Source organism: Aulostomus chinensis, chromosome 13, assembly GCF_037954235.1.
Source record: "Aulostomus chinensis isolate RoL2024-O1b breed Wild chromosome 13, RoL_Achi_v1.0, whole genome shotgun sequence".
Taxonomy (NCBI): domain Eukaryota; kingdom Metazoa; phylum Chordata; class Actinopteri; order Syngnathiformes; family Aulostomidae; genus Aulostomus; species Aulostomus chinensis.
In genome coordinates this window covers 948,749-965,376 of record NC_141332.1, presented here as the reverse complement: position 1 = coordinate 965,376, position 16,628 = coordinate 948,749, and positions in this window count along the sequence as shown.

The window sequence follows — 16,628 nt, the reverse complement described above, 5'->3', positions numbered from 1 at the left end:
GAACATTCTGTTTGAGAACAGAACAGCCATTCATGCTGCTTATCTTGAGGCTATCAAACAACATGATTTGCCACATCATTATGGTGTGAAAAAAGTGTGTATTTTCAGACAAACTGTCTCACTTCAGAGTCACAACTGGTTTCCCCCCTGATATCATGCATGACCTCTTTGAGGGAATAGTCCCTAGAGAAATTGCTTCACTGTGTTAATATCTAAAAGATATTTCACATTGGCTGATTTGAACAAGGAAATTAAAAGCTTTCCTTTTAAATGGAATGACAAAACAAATCGTCCCCACACTGTATTGTTCACATTTTCTAAAATGAAATCAATAGGAGGCAATGCCCATGAAAACTGGAGCCTGCTGCGATTTTTGCCATTTTTGCCATTTTTGTCATTTTTGCGATTTTGATTGGAAACAGAGTGCCTATCAATGAACCTGCATGGGAAATTTTTTTTGCCATGTATCTTTATTGGGCATTTGTAATATAAACATACATACAGACATAATAACAATTACAGAACACGTAAACAAAAACAACAAAAACAGAACATTACAGGTTGACAAAAAACCCACCTCCCACCCCCTGAAGAAGACTCGCATGAATACATCACAAGAGCCCTGCTGTGTATATAGGGAGACCAAATACTAAACTGGGTTTGTGTTAGCAAGGTACTGTATAAATGGTTGCCAAACTGCATCAAAATGTTGGAGTCCATCTTTCAGAATGTATCTTGTTCTTTCCAGATGAAGTGTATTCGTTAATTCCTCTAGCCACATCTTAGATGTTGGTGAGTTTGTACTTTTCCATAACGTAGGAATCATTTTTTTCCCTATTATAAGACCATATGAAATAAAACATTGTTGTGCTTTGTTTAATTTCTTAAAGGTTTCAGACACCCCAAGAATAATAAGTAAAGGTTCTGGCTTTATGACAAACCTCATAACATCAGACATTATATTAAAAACATCGGACCAGAAAGAGTAAATTTTGGGGCACAGTGCATAGCTATGAAGATGGGTTGCAATGGAGGATTTACATTTATCACACATAGGAGATACTTCTGGATATATATTATGTAACCTTTTCTTTGAGAAGTGGAGCATGTGTATAATTTTAAACTGAATAAGACAGTGTCTTGCACAGTGTGAGCAGGTGTTGATCTTCTCAAGGGCGCTGTCCCATAGATCATCTGCGATCAGTTCGTCAAATTCTTTCTCCCACTTGCGTCTATGCATATGTGTAGAGGGGGGACTTAATGACAGGAGATTATTATAGATGCGTGTTAATTATTTAGGTTCATTTACTGGCAATTTCAGACAGTCATCTAATAATGTTCTTGATTGGGTCTGAAAATTCTCAGAATGTTTACGTATGTAGTCCCTGATTTGCAGCTATTGAAAGAAATTCTTATTTTCTAATCCAAATTCCTGCTGTAATTGAGAAAACGAGGCAAATACACCTTGTATATACAGATCTCCAACACATTTAATACCTTTCTGATTCCACTGAGAAAAGGCTCCGCCCCGATCAGACGAGGCAAAAGTGGGGTTTCTATCTATGGGTAGTGCAGATGGCATGGATTTAAGATTATAACTGGATTTGACTTGTTTCCAGATACAGATCACACAATGAATAACAGGGTTGTTGTTATATAATAACCTGTTGATCTTAATTGGCGTTAATAGAATTGTAGCCAATAAGTATGGATGGCATTCCTCCTGTTCCATCACTAGCCAGATAGGTGGGGGCTTTGTGGTGTTAAGCCAGAAAGTGAAGGTCTTAATTGCTGAGGCCCAATAGTAAAACAAAAAATTGGGAAGTGCTAATCCTCCTGCAGATTTAGGCTTGCGGAGATATTTCTTAACTATTCTAGGAGCTTTGTGTCCCCACAAAAAAGGAGTAATTAAAGAATGTAATTGTTTGAAAAATGTTTTTTTTTTTAGGAATATCGGAATATTCTGAAACAGATCCAATAATTGTGGGAGTAATACCATCTTAACCGCATTTATTCTTCCGATCATTGAGATTGGGAGTGCATCCCAAAATAACAATCTAGAGCGTAGTTTTTCTATTAAAGGAGGAAAGTTCTCTTGAAAGAGACAGTTATACTGTCTTGTCACTTCTATACCTAAATAGGTGAATTTTTCTGAGGAAATTTTAAATGGGAGATTAATTAGGAATGTCATATCATCCCTGTGAACCGGCGTTAAGACACTTTTTGTCCAATTAATCCGATATCCAGTGAAAGTGCCGAATAAATAAATTTTATCTAAAAGTACTGGAATTGTCATTTGTGGACGTGTCAAATAAAGAAGAATATCATCTGCATATAACGATATTTTACTAATTGTTTCTTTAGTAGTGTATCCATGTATCTGAGGGTCAAGTCTAATGCTTTGAGCCAACGGTTCGATAGCAAGAGCAAAGATTAAAGGGGACAGGGGGCATCCCTGCCTTGTCCCCCTCCATAACTTAAAAGATGAGGATAGTGTTCGATTAGTTAGAATATTGGCTGTAGGATTTTTGTAAATAAGTTTAACAAGTGACAAAAAGTAATCTCCGAGGTTGAATCTACTAAGAGCTTCAAATAGGTATCGCCACTCAATCTGATCAAATGCTTTTTCAGCATCAAGTATAACGAGATCAGAGTGTGGTTCTTTTTTTGTGTACATAATATTAAAGAGGCGTCTCAGATTGAAAGTAGAATTTCTATTAGGTACAAAGCCCGTCTGGTCCGGATGAACTAATCTTTCCAGCAGAGGACTCAGTCTGTTAGCAAGTATTTTGGCAAATAACTTCCCATCAACATTCAAGAGTGAAATAGGGCGATATGCACCTACTTCCTCTGGATCTTTCCCTTTCTTATGAATTACCGTGATCACAGCTTCAGTTAAAGTCCGTGGCAAGGCACCACTTTCCTGAGCGTGTTTGAATGTCTTTAACAAGTAAGGAGATAACTTTTCACCATATGTCTTATAGAATTCTCCAGGGAATCCATCAGGACCTGGTGATTTATTACCTTTTAACGAGGCACTCGGGGTGTCCATGTTTTAGCAGATATATGTAATGAATATGGGCTTCGTGACTATAATGACTTGCGATTGTCTTATCAGTTACCTGGAACATCACTGGTTTTATACTTTCAACTGCGATCATCCATGAAAGCATATGGAGTGCCTTGGAATTCTCCTCTTACTACTCATCCCTTGCACTCCATCCTATACAATAGAGAGCGAAAAAGAGGTCTGGTCTCACGTATATACTCACTTCTCCGGGATGCCTCTTATAACTCTCTCCCTATTAAACGTGTATGGTCTAGTGAACTGGAGCACTAGGTCGGAGGTGATTCACTGGACTGGGATAAGATTTGGTCTTCTGTTATTTTTGCTTCTAAGAACCCAGATCATCAACAAATCCATTTCAACTATTTACACAGGACTTACCTCTCTCCAAGGAAGAACTTTCTCATGAAACGTATAACATCTCAAATCTGTACCTTGTGCTCAGATGGACTCATAGGCTCATACATGCATATGTACTGGGAATGTAAGGATGTGAAGCTTTTCTGGGGTGAGGTCTGTGTCACTCTTTCTAATGTACTGGATGTCACTGTACCATGTTCTCCTATTGTGTTGCTTCTAAATGATACTACAACTTTAAAGCTGGCACATTCAAAAAAGCGTATGTTTCTAGCAGGCATCACTGCCGCCAAAAAGGTGCTGGCTGTACGCTGGAGGCCTCCACACACAATTACGAAGCCCCACTGGCTAAACACTTACATTGACATCATAAGCATGGAACTATCAGTGGCAAGAATGCACGGTGCCGGTGCGGACACTATTCTAGAATGGGAAACAATAGCAGATAAGATTAAGGAATTGCTGTAATCACCGTCCTTGATTTGTCTTTGGTGTTGTCAGAATATGTCAAAATATGTGATCCTTTGTTGTTCCTGCTGAATTCTTGTAGGGATCCAGATGGGGGGGGGGGGGGGGGGGTCGCCAATTTTTTTCTTTTTCTTTCTTTCTTTTTTTTTCCCCTGTTATTGTAAATGGAAAGATATCTGACTCCTGTAATTGCTTCACAATTTGAAAAAATATAAAGTTATTCACAAAAAAAACAACCTTTTAACGAGGCAATGGCAGACTGAACTTCTTTGGTTGTAAGTTCCACATTTAGTGATTTACAGTCTTCAACATCTAACTTGGGTAGGTTGCATTTATCTAAAAACCTATTAATAATCTCAGGGTCTGAAGTGGATTTGGAAGTATACAAGTCTGTGTAAAATTCGAGGAACCTGTTATTAACATCCTTGGGTTTTGTGAGTATTGTGTTATCACGGGCTTTAACTTTATATATTGTTCTATCGTTCTCTATTTTTCGGAGCTGATGAGCTAATAATTTCTGTGGTTTATCCCCAAATTCAAAGAACCTTTGGCTGGTATACAGGAATGCTTTACTTATTTTCACAGACATAATTTGATTGTATTCATACTTCAACGTTGTTATTTTTCTGTGCAGAGTTGTAGAAGGGGATCGAGCATTTTCCTGATCCAGTTCTTTAATCTGTTTCTCTAGGTCTTTTAATCTGGACATGTTTTCATTTCTCTCTGATGCTTCAAATGAGATTATGCTACCTCTAATATAGGCTTTAAGCGCCTCCCAGAGAGTGGAGGGAGGTGTCTCCGGAATATCATTTAACTCAAAATACATTGAGATCTGATCTTTTAGATAATCACGAAATCTTTTATCCGTAAGCAGGTGAGGGTTTAATCTCCAAGAGGTATGCGGTTTGTCGAAGTAGTCTAAACATACCGAAAAGAAAAGTGGGCTGTGATCTGAAATCACAATGCTATGATACTGAGCATCTACTACAGAGGGTGCCAGTTTGGCATCAACTAGGAAGTAGTCTATCCTACTATAAGAATTATGCACAGGTGAAAAGAATGAGTAGTCCCGACCTGAGGGATTCATCATCCTCCATATGTCTAGGATATTTGAGTTATTTATATATGTATTTAGGAATTCACTTGAAGAGTTTTTGGGAGGTTTCTTTGTGGAGGATCAATCCAGATATCCATCCAAAACAGTGTTAAAATCTCCTCCGATTATCAAACTAGTCTGTGACACATCTGGTATTAATGCAAAGACGTTCTGGAAAAATACAGGGTTATCAGTATTGGGTGCATATATATTTACTAAGGTGAGGGAGATATTCTGAATCTCTCCAATCACTATAACATAGCGACCCTCTTTATCGGTTAATTTTTTTTCTGCAAAAAAGGTACACTTTTTCTAATTAAGATTGCTGCGCCTCTCGCCTTGGAAGAAAAAGCAGAGTGATAGATCTCACCTATCCACTTTGTCCTGACCCTGCCATGCCATTTGTTATTCAGATGGGTCTCTTGTAAAAAATAATATTCGAGGCCAGTGTTTTAAGAGGGGACAAAACCTTCCCTCTTTTAACTGGATTATTTACTCCACGCACATTCCAACTGGAAAAAGTGAGATTTTTTTCACCTTGGTACTATCATTCATAGCAACCCGCATATTGGTAATGAGTGCCTGGGAAATTTTAAATGGGTTGAAAGACATTGTAGATCTTGTCGTTGCACCTTTTTATACCAAAGAGTCCATAGCTCATCTGCAGTTTAAAATATCTGAACACAGGGTACTACTTCAAGAGGTTTTCCCTGAGTCCAAACGTCTGCCCAAACACCACTATTTGGAGCATTATCCTGAGTTCATCGAGCAGTTTGGTCCTCTGGTTGCTCTATGGACAATGCAATTTGAAGCAAAACATATCTTATTCAAAAGGGTTTTGCGACACACAAACTGTTTCAAGAATGTGCTCCTGTCATTGGAACAGAGGCATCAGTTTCACATGACGCATCAATAGCAATCATGCAGTTTCCTGACACGCACTCTGGAAGTGAAAAAAATGTGTCCACTCTATCAATCGATCTTCTGAAGGAAGAAATAGCAAACGCTGTTAGGCAGAAGAACCTTGATGTGGAAAGTTTGTGTATGGCCAAAGATGTAACTGATGAAGGCTTCAACTACAGGAATGGCATGATTATTGCAAATGGTGAGCTTGCTGGTATGCCAGAATTTGGGGAAATAATTGAAATTATTGTTCTCAAAGACAAACCAGTTTTCATTATCAAAAAGCTTGATGCATGGTACACTGAACATTTCCAAGCGTTTATCCTGATGACATCATCCTCCACAACAGATTTTGAACTTGTTGAACACTGTGACCTTAAAGACCCATACCCTCTGGCTTGCTACAGTATTGGGGGGAGGCGCATGGTTGTTCCAAAGCGACACATACATGTTTAAAGTAATCACATTTTTTTAATCAAATTTCACACGATTAAAGTCATGGCCTAGATATAACTAATTGTACTCTTCATTTTATTTTTCTCCAACAGAATCCATCAACATGGCCCAAAACAAGACTGCAAAGCTGTTGGTTCAGTTGAGTGATGATGATAGAAGGAAGCTGATTCTGCCAGATGGGATCCCAGGAACCATGGAGGAGCTTCTTGAAATTGTGAGGAAAACTTATGGAGTAAGAGAGTCCTTCAGGCTTCAATACCAGGACAAAGACTTTGGCGTATTCAAACTCAGTCATGGCTGAAAGTATTTACCATTCCAGTCTTTTCATATGATACTGAACTTCAGCTGGAGAGAGAGAATGCATCTTACCAGGTATAGAAATGCAGATGGTAGAAGACTTTTCGTCTCACAAAAGATGCTACAAGACATTCTTCAAAGAATATGTGATGAGATCTACAAGTACAAAGCTTACCCTGCTAAGGAAGACCGCATTCAGGTTGCACAGGCACTGTTAAAAAAACACCCCTGCTTGCAAATGCCAGGGAATTTCAATGGTGCCCTTGGATGAGCAGAGAGATTTGGTACAAAAATGGCAAACTTCTGCACCTATATGAAGGGACTTGGATGTGCTGAGTTTGCTTTGAATTCCCTAAAGAACAAGGCTTCAGAGGATGCTTATCCAGCAAAGAATATCAAACGTCACAAATGTGGTGAGGCCAACTATATGCCTTCCCTTCCACTTGGTCAGTCAGCAGAGCAACATGAAATGGAGCATCAGGCACTACTGAAGGAATTGAAGAAAAAGAACAATGAAAGAATTGTCAGAGAAAAAATGGCAAAGACATTTTCTCTAAGGAGACAAGAAATTGTGGAGAAACAGCCCAGTGTGCAGGAGCTGCAGGTGGCCAGCACTCTTTGGAGAGGAGGAGGTAGCAGTCTAGTAAATTATAAATGTGTTTGCGTGGTGTGCTCTGCTTATGCTGTGAACTATACTTGTCTCAGAAGAAGTGGCTGCTCTCTAAATCCATTATGCCATCTTGCTTCCCTTGCTCTGGACATCCCTGCCTGTTGCTCTCCCAATTGTGTCCCTCTTTCCAGCCTACCTGCTTTACCTCGTCTTCCTTTCCTTCTGCCTGCCAGTGTCCCTCTGTTAGCCTTCCTTAACAGTCTACCTCACCACCTGCATTACCTGCCTGCCTGCCTTTATATATCTAACTTGAAGTCTGCTGTATTTTTCAGGTCTGTGCAGAATTCCAGCGCATCACCACAGTACCACTCCAAACAAGATTTATGGCATCTCTAGATAAACAAAGCGGTAATCTGCTTCAGATTATCCAGAGTAAAGGGGGAGCTGTCCTGGAAAAAACAAAGGAAACTCTACAAATTCTGGACCAGGTATCGCATGCATGTGGATCATTTTTATTTCCATTAGGCCAGTAATGTTAGTCACAAGTTTTTACATTTTGTGTGTGTTTTACATTATTCAAATAGTCTGGATGTAAACATCAGAAGAGAGTGCCTTCTTAAGTGCCTCATCATCTACCTGGGGGAAGATGTGAAGTCACTGATCAAAGAGTTTCTGGTAAGGAAAATAAATACATCTATCTTTTAACCCATTTTGCAGGATCTTCTATAAAATGTGGATATTTTGCCAAAGTACATTTGCATTCATTTTATAATTAAAAAAGTGAAACTTTCATCTATTATTGATTCATTGCTTTTGACACAGTTGACCATGCCATTCTTCTTGAAAGGCTCAGAGACTGTAGTGTTTCCCCTATTTTTTCAGCTGCGGGGGCAGGGGGCTGATTTTTTTCAGCTGCAGGGGCAGAGGAGCTGTGGCGGTGCCACAGCTTTTTCCACCTGAGGAACATCACCAAGCTGTGGTCGATTGTTTCACACAAGGAGCTTGAGATGGCTGTTCATGCATTTGTCTCTTCCAGGATTGACTACTGCAGCTCTCTCTACACATCTCAACCAATCTTCTCTCCACCGTCTCCAGCTGGTCCAGAATGTAGCAGCCAGACTGCTCACCAGGTATAAGAAGTCATGTCACATGACTCCCATCCTGGCTGACCTGCACTCGCTTCCTGTTTCCTTTAGAATCCAGTACAGGTTGTTGATCATCTTCAAGGCCCTCAACGGACTGGCACCCAGCTACACAGCACAGCTGGACATCCTCCATGACCACACCCCCAGCTGCTCCCTTAGATCAGGGGTGTCCAAACTAGTCCAGTAAGTGCCGGTGTGGCTGCAGGTTTTCATTCCTACCGAGCAAAAGCAACACCTGATTCTACTTAAATCAAATAAGCTGTGTCCACACAGCTCAGTTGTTGGATCAGGTGTTGCTTTTGCTTGGTTGGAATGAAAACCTGCAGCCACACTGGCCCTTACGGGACCAGTTTGGACACCCCTGCCTTAGATCCTCTGACCAGGGGCTCCTGTCAGTGCCGTGAATGCGGTTAAGCATTAAGGGTGGGTGGGCTTTTGAGGTTGTGGCTCCCCATTTGTGGAACTCTCTCTCAGGACCTGAGGGAGGCCGTGTCTGTTGATAGCTTCAGGGGGCAGCTGAAGACACACCTGTTTAGACCAGCTTTGGGGTTCTAGGCTTGTTTGACACCTGACTCACTTATTTATTCTCAAGTTTTCTTAGGTGCTGTGAAACTCCTGACTTACTACTATTTTTCTTCTCATAGTTTCTTTAGGTTTTGTGGGACTGCTCACTGTTCATTGGTTAATTATTCATTTTTTCAGGTCCTACTTTCACATTTGGACTGCATTTTTTTGTCCTGACTTGTTAATTTTTTACTATAAAACTATTATGAAGTGCTCTGTGTACTAATGCTGTGAAGTGCGCTATATAAGTTATCAAGTTATTATGCTTGCTACTTTAGACGGAGCAGCCACTATGAAGGCACACGCGCATGCATATTTCCATGTTAATCGAAAGCAGACGCTTTCTTAAAGGGATTGATCACATTTTTAAGAATTGGCCTATTGCTGTAATTCCTAAAGTAATATGTTGTAGATACATTTACCTTATTTTTCATTTTTTTTGGAGAGCTGGGGAGTGGGTGTGACAGGCTGGTCAACGCTCTACATTTAAGTAAATGGTACAGTCACTCTCCATCTCTTAAATTAATCAAATATGCCATCAAATGACTCCAAAATGCTCTTGTGGGCAACTTGTAGCTTGCACAGTCACCTAGCTAAACCAAAGATGATAAACTGTTCCCTTTCTTAACAATTTGAAGTCATTCTGTCACAGAAATCAAGCGAGTTGTGAGTCTCTTTCTCTGAAATCGGCTGTCTTTCTCCCACCTTGTCTGTCCGTCTTCAGGATGTCCAGAAGTATGAGGCCGAGACGGAGTTATCCAACTCCCCTATGCGCATGTTTGTCCTGCGTAAAGAGCAAGGTCCTCTCTCCGAGCCAGTGGAGATCGGCATCATTATTGATGGTGTAGAGGTACTCAGTGATATTCCGTCAGTTGCATCTGCCTGTGCCATTCTGTTTGGCTTCATCTATGCGATGGACTTGAAGTATCCGGAAGAGCTCAAGTACTGTTTCGAGGCAGTACAGAAAGTCATCATGGACATCGAGAGTCGAAAGATATCCAAAAGAGTACAGAACCTAGCAGCAAAGCTGCAAGATCTTGTTTAGATATGTAGCAGAGCCTGCCTGCATTTGCAAAATTTCAACAATCATAAACTTGGTTTTTCAAAGATATTCAAAGTTGAACCACAGTTCCACTTTACTTAATTCTACTGTCATCTTCTCCATTAGCCTCTGTAAACAGTCATCTGAACAGAAAATATTTGTATCATCTGTGAAAATTACCCATTTAAAAATATTGGACACTTCAGAGATGTTAATATACATAATGAATAATTTTGGTCCAACTATCGAACCCTGTGGCATGCCGCATTTGATATCTGCTGTCTTGAACATGACATCCCCTACCTGTACATATCGGCTTCTATTTCTGATGTAACTCTTCAGCCATTCCAATCCCACCCCTCTTACTCAAATTCTTTCCATTGTCTCCAACATAATATCATGGTCTACAGTATCAAATGCTTTTTTCAGGTCTATGAAAACCCCCACTGCAAACCTCTTCTCGGGAACTGTACTTTAGAGCTCTTCCATAATCTCCATCAAACCATTGAAGTAGCTCTACCATCTCTAACACCATATTGACAAACAGTTAATAGTTTGTGTATTTCAATTAAGCTGTCCAGTCTAGCAACAAAATGTTTTTCCAGTATTTTTGAAAATTGGTATAAAAGTGAGACAGGTCTGTAATTTGCATATAGTTTTTTGTTTGTTTGTTTATTTTTTTTAATTACCAGATTTTAACAGTGGAATTACTTTTGCTACTTTCATTTTCTCTGGAAAGCAGCCCGGTTCAAAAAAATAGGTTACAGATGAACGTCAGAGGCCCTTAAATGGCTGAAATTACCTCCTTAACTAAACTCATATCAATTCCATTCAAGTCTGTAGATTTTTTGTTTTTAAATTTTGATGATCTCTTCCTCATCAAATTTTCTCATGAACATTGTTGCAGGATTTCTACTTCCATAAAAAGAGCTCTGCACTGCCCTCTACTGGTGGTAATATTTCCCCTGCCAGTTTGGGCACTACTGAAACGAAGAATTTATGAAAACCCTCTGCCACCTCATTCACGCCTCCTTCTGTTGGTTTTGAAGTCCCGGACAAGCAGCACAAGAGTCTCTAAACTGATATGTGTGTTTTGAGCTTAAAACAAATGTAGCCACACTGCAAAATTTTCGCTGTGAATTTACAATAAACAACTGGCTAAGTTTTGTATGACTTTCACAGTAAGGATTACAGCAAAATTTACTGTCATTTCGAATCTGTGATATTACAATGTCTTGTTTTAAAAACACAACTCTGTACTGTAACATTACAGCTTCAATGACAAAGCAATTACTGTGATATTACAGTACATTACTGGGGAATTACAACCTTTTGCTGTACATCATTACAACAAGACACTGTACTTCTACAATGTGTACTGTGAAAGTAATGTACAAGTTGACAGTAATTTACTGTAAATTTACAAAGTATACTGTAGAAGTCATGCTAAAATTGGCCAGTAATTTACTGTGAAAGTAATGCAGATGAAGCTTCCATTTACTGTGAATTTAAAATCATTGTAAAATTACCCCCCCCCCCCCAACAAACAACTCAGACGTAAAGATAATGTTAGCCCAATGGCATATTTATTAACAATTAAATATTTTTCAACCTACAGAAAATGCCAAGAACTTCAAGAATTCAAGAAATTCCAACTTCTATTCATAAAAGCCATTTTAAAATGCATAGAAATAGTTAGATTTACTGGTTTATGTCCCACCAGATGCACTGCAGCCAGGGATGTGCCGTGCCAATGTGAAAGTTAGAACAACTGATAATGATCTTTCAAATCTTTTCAGAAAAGTTTTAATTGTCTTTTGCATTTTGTAACCAGCAGTGTGTATATGTTTTGGCAGAGCTTACTTTTCTGAACCCTTTTGATAGTGGTTCATGACACAAGCATTGCACCGTAGACTGTAAACCACATTTTTGTCAGTCAATGTTGCAAATGCTTTACACTGTCTGTAGTGACTACAACATTTTGTACTTATGGCGTGTAGCACTCTGGGTCTGGCTGGTAGGCTGTAGTAGACGCTTGAATGAAGGAGATGAGAGTTGATTTGAAATAAACATGATCTTCAATTTATTGTCCATACAAAAAGATGTTGATGTTCAAAAGATAATTCCAAAAGATGAAAAATGATATCAAATAATAAAGCAAACTGGAAAGCAAATATGGGAAATAAGTTCCAGTTGCCAACAAACAAAAGGCCTGCAATCAAGCAATCAAGGTCTAAAGACCGTGTGCTTTCCAGCCACCCCCCCCCCCCCCGGTAGGCCTCAGCACTTCCTTTTATGAGCCCCCTTCACCTGCAGAGGGAGCACACTAAGAACAGAAATTAACATCACACATATCACACAAAAAGTATAACATAGAAATTGGCTTCTACAGAACCGGCCCCTAATTGTATTTGGGGTATCACAAACAATTACTTTTATCAATTTAAAAAGGAGCCTATGTTACTTCAATCATAATGAAATTTAGTAATATCAATAATTTTAATAATAAACGTGTGTGGTGTGATGATTGATTCAACCTTTAAGTAGACCTCAATGGGTTCCTGAAGCCGGATGGCTCCCACTATCTTCAAGCAGCAGACAGAGCTTTGTTGGAGGCCTCTCCAGCATGCTGGTTTTTATGTCTTGACCTGAACAGTTCTCACCAGGCCTTTGGAGTCTGGCTTCACCTCCAACACTCTTCCTAAGACCCATGAGCTACGTGGTGCAGAGGGATCCACCACCATCACCACATCTCCAGGAGTGAAGTTTCTTCCCCTTTTGCACCACTTCTGTCTCTATTGCATGAGAGGTAAGTATTCCTGGCTCCAAAATAAATCGGCCATGTACTGTGCTTGTCTCCAGCAGTGCCTTATGTACAGGTCATTCTTTTCAAAGATCCCAGGTGGCAGAATGGGTTTGATCTTTAAGAGCAAGATGTGGTTTGGGGTGAGAGGCTCCAAGTCTTGTGGGTCACTGCTGACCGTGGTGATCAGGTGGCTGTTCAAGATGGCCTCCACCTTGCATAGAATAGTCTGCAGCCCCTCATCATCAAGAGTCTGTTGTCTCAAGACAGAATGGAGGACCTTTCTCACAGATCTTATGAGCCGCTCCTACACTCCTCCATGGTGGGATGTTCCAGGGGGATTGAAACTCCACTGCGCACCCCTGTGAAGAAGAGCTCCTTCCACTTCGTCCTGGTTTAGAGATGCAAGAGTTTCCCTCAGTTCTCTTTCAGCCCCAACAAAGTTAGTGCCATTGTCAGACTGGATGTGTTCCACTTGCCATCTCCTGCAGATAAAACGTCTCAGGGCATGGATACATGAGTCTGTATCAAGGGAGTTGGCAACTTCAATGTGCACAGCCCTACTGGTCATGCACGTGAATAAGACCCCGTACTTTTTTAGTGTGGTGCGTCCTCTTTTGACATCGATAGGGCCAAAATACTCAACACCTACATTCGTAAATTCAGGTAAATCTGTCTGAAGCCTTTCCTGTGGCAGGTCAGCCATCTTCTGCCTTCCAATTTTGGCTCTTTGCTGCCTGCATATGACACAATCCCCTATTATTTTCCTTGAGGCAGAATTAGCTTTGATTATCCAGTGTCTTTTTCGCAGCACTGAGAGGATGTGGTTTCTGCCTCCATGTCCAGTTCTTTCATGATTGTCACGCAGAATGAGACTGGAAGTGTGACTGCTTTTGGGGAGAATGACAGGGAACTTGATCTCCTCAGGCATAGCTGCCCTGCTCAAACGTCCTCTCACTCTGAGCATTCCATCTTTAAACACTGGGTCAAGCCTGTATAGGGTGCTCGTCTTTTTGACACCAGATGTTGCCATTTTCAGTGCTGCAAACTCCTCTGGAAAGTTCTGCTTTTGAGTGTAACAGATAATGGAATTCTCTGAAAGATCTGGAGAAAGCAGTTACAGTTTGTCTGCCCAGTGTGGCTTTGACATCTGCCATCTTCTGATTGACAACCTTCTGAGCATTTTGAGTAGCTGCAGTGGACTGAAACTCCTTTCTTCTAAGGGCCAGGAATTTCAAAGCTTCCTTTAGCTTTTCAAACCATGCCACTGCAACCTTCAGCCTTTTCCAGCTGGAGAAGTATGTGATCAGCATGTCTGTGGGTTTGTCTTCTTTGAGAATAGTTGCGCCCACAGTTGGGTTTCTCTTGACCTCCGGGTCATCCCTAGAGAGAGTGGTTGAGTCCAGGGGGAACCATGGCCACTCCTCTTCTAACATCCAGATCATTTCTGGGCCATGAATCCAGTTGTTGTTGTTCAGAAAAGTGAAAGCTCTCTGCCCCCTAGAGGCAGCATCAGCAGGGTTCATCTTTGTGTTGATGCATCTCCATTGCGTTACCTCTGATCACAGAGATCCTGTTGCCAAAACATTGAGCTTTGCAGCTGCAGCTGTAACCCAGAGCAGAGCACTTTATCCACCTTGGTGGCGAGCACTGCAGTGGCCAGCTCCATCCTGGGAATTGTCATTTTCTTCAAGGGAGCCACTCTGGCTTTTCCTATCATAAAGGCAACATGAATAATGTTCTCCTTACTCTCAAGTCTCAAGTAGCTGACTGAGACATATTCCTGCTCACTTGCTTCTGAGAAGTGGTGCAGCTGTGCTCTTTTGTATGAGCCGAAGTTGCTTTGTTTGATGCAACGTGGGACTTTGAAATCTTTGATCTGCTGGAGATCTGCTGTCCACTTGATCCACCGGTCCAAGAACCCTTCAGGTACTTTCTCATCCCAGCCACAGTTGAGGCAGCAGAGCTCCTGAAGTAGCAGCCTTGCTGTAAGAGTGAAAGGAGCAATGAACCCTAAGGGGTCATAAATGGAGCTTACCATGGACAGTATCCCGCTCCAAGTGGGTGGTTGTGATTTGATGGTGACATTGAATGTGAAATTGGCCTCTTCCACCACCCATTGTGCTCCAAGTGCACCTTCAGTTGGGAGTCTGTCTTTATCCAGGTTGAGCTCCTTCACCTTCTTCGCTCTGCCTGCTTTGGGGATGGTGGCAAGCACCTGACGGCTGTTTGTTATCCATTTGGAGAGTTGGAAACCTCCTCTCTGACAAGCAGATGTGTGCTCTTTGATGAGCTGGATGGCATCATCCTGTGAGGATGAGGACTTTAAGAAGTTGTCAACGTAAAAGTTATTAAGGATTGTGTTGACTACTTCAGGTCTGAGATGTTTCCTGTTGTCCTCAGCTGTTCTCCTTAGTGCATAGTTTGCACAGCTGGGTGAAGAAACATCACCGAACAGATGAACCGTCATGTTGTACACAACAGGAGTCAGACTTACATCCCCACCAGGCCACCACAGGAATCTCAGAAAATCCTTATCCTCTTCAGAAACCTTTACCTGGTGGAACATGGCTTGGATGTCGGCCATCATAGCAATTGGGTCCTGGTGGAACCTGAGAATAACTCCTATGAGGCGATTGGTTAGGTCTGGACCTTGGAACAATTCAGAGTTGAGTGAGGTACCATTGAATGATGCTCCACAGTCAAATACATTTCTTAGGTTTCCTTTTCTGGGGTGGTATACCCCATGGTGGGGTATATACCAGACCCTTCCATCCTTGCGCCTCAGTTGCTCCTGTGGAACTGCTTCCACATAGCCTTTGTCAATGACATCAGAGAGAAATGGTTTGTATTCCTTATGGAATGTGTCATTCCTTTTGAACTTCCTTTTCAGGCTGGAAAGACGCTGCTCAGCCACATGACGATTATCCGGCAGTGACACATCATCACGCCTGAATGGTAATCTGAGACTGTTGTGTCCATCCACAATCTTGGCTGAGTCCTCAGCAATCTTCATGAATTTTTTTGTCCTCCATGGACATCTCCTTTGTCTCTTCATAAAACTTTTCACTGAAGTCAGTGTTGTACTTTGACACCAGCAGCTCCTGTATGTTGACCAGTGAAATCCTGTTGGCTGAGAGTGAGTGACTATTTCCTCTTCCTCCTCCTCTCAGTGCTCCATTAACCACCCAGCCCAGCAGTGTCCTCACTGCATATGGACCCTCTCCTTGGCTATTAATGACCTGCCATGGTTCCATCACCGCTGGTGCATCAGTGCCAATCAACAGGTCAACATCAGCATCTATGTTGTGGAGTCTGGTGTCCTTGAGGTATGGCCACTTGACTATATCTCTTGGGTTTGGGATGTTTTTTCTGTGTGACAGGCATGGTGTTGTGGGTGTAGGTGAATGGGAGGGGTATGAATGTGTTGCCATGTAGCTCACTCACTTCTAGACCTGGGACAATATGACTGCTTACAGTGTTTTCTTGGCCCATGGTGCAGAGCAGGATGATAGTCTCCTTTCCTCTGATATTCAGCTGGTGCATGAGTCGGTCTGTGCAAAATGTGGCCGTGCTGCCAGGGTCGAGAAATTCATATGTGTGGATGATTTTGTTCCCTTTACTAGATTTCACTTTGACAGGCACTATAGCCAATAGACACTCCTCTTCACTGGCCCCAATATGCCCAAATGCATTTGGAAAGACCTTCACACCATTCTTTGAATCCTCTGCTGGTACTTGCATTGTTCCTTTTTCCTTGTCCACCTTTTTCTTGTCCACTTTTCCTATATGAAGCACAGTCGGGTGGGTTTGATTACTC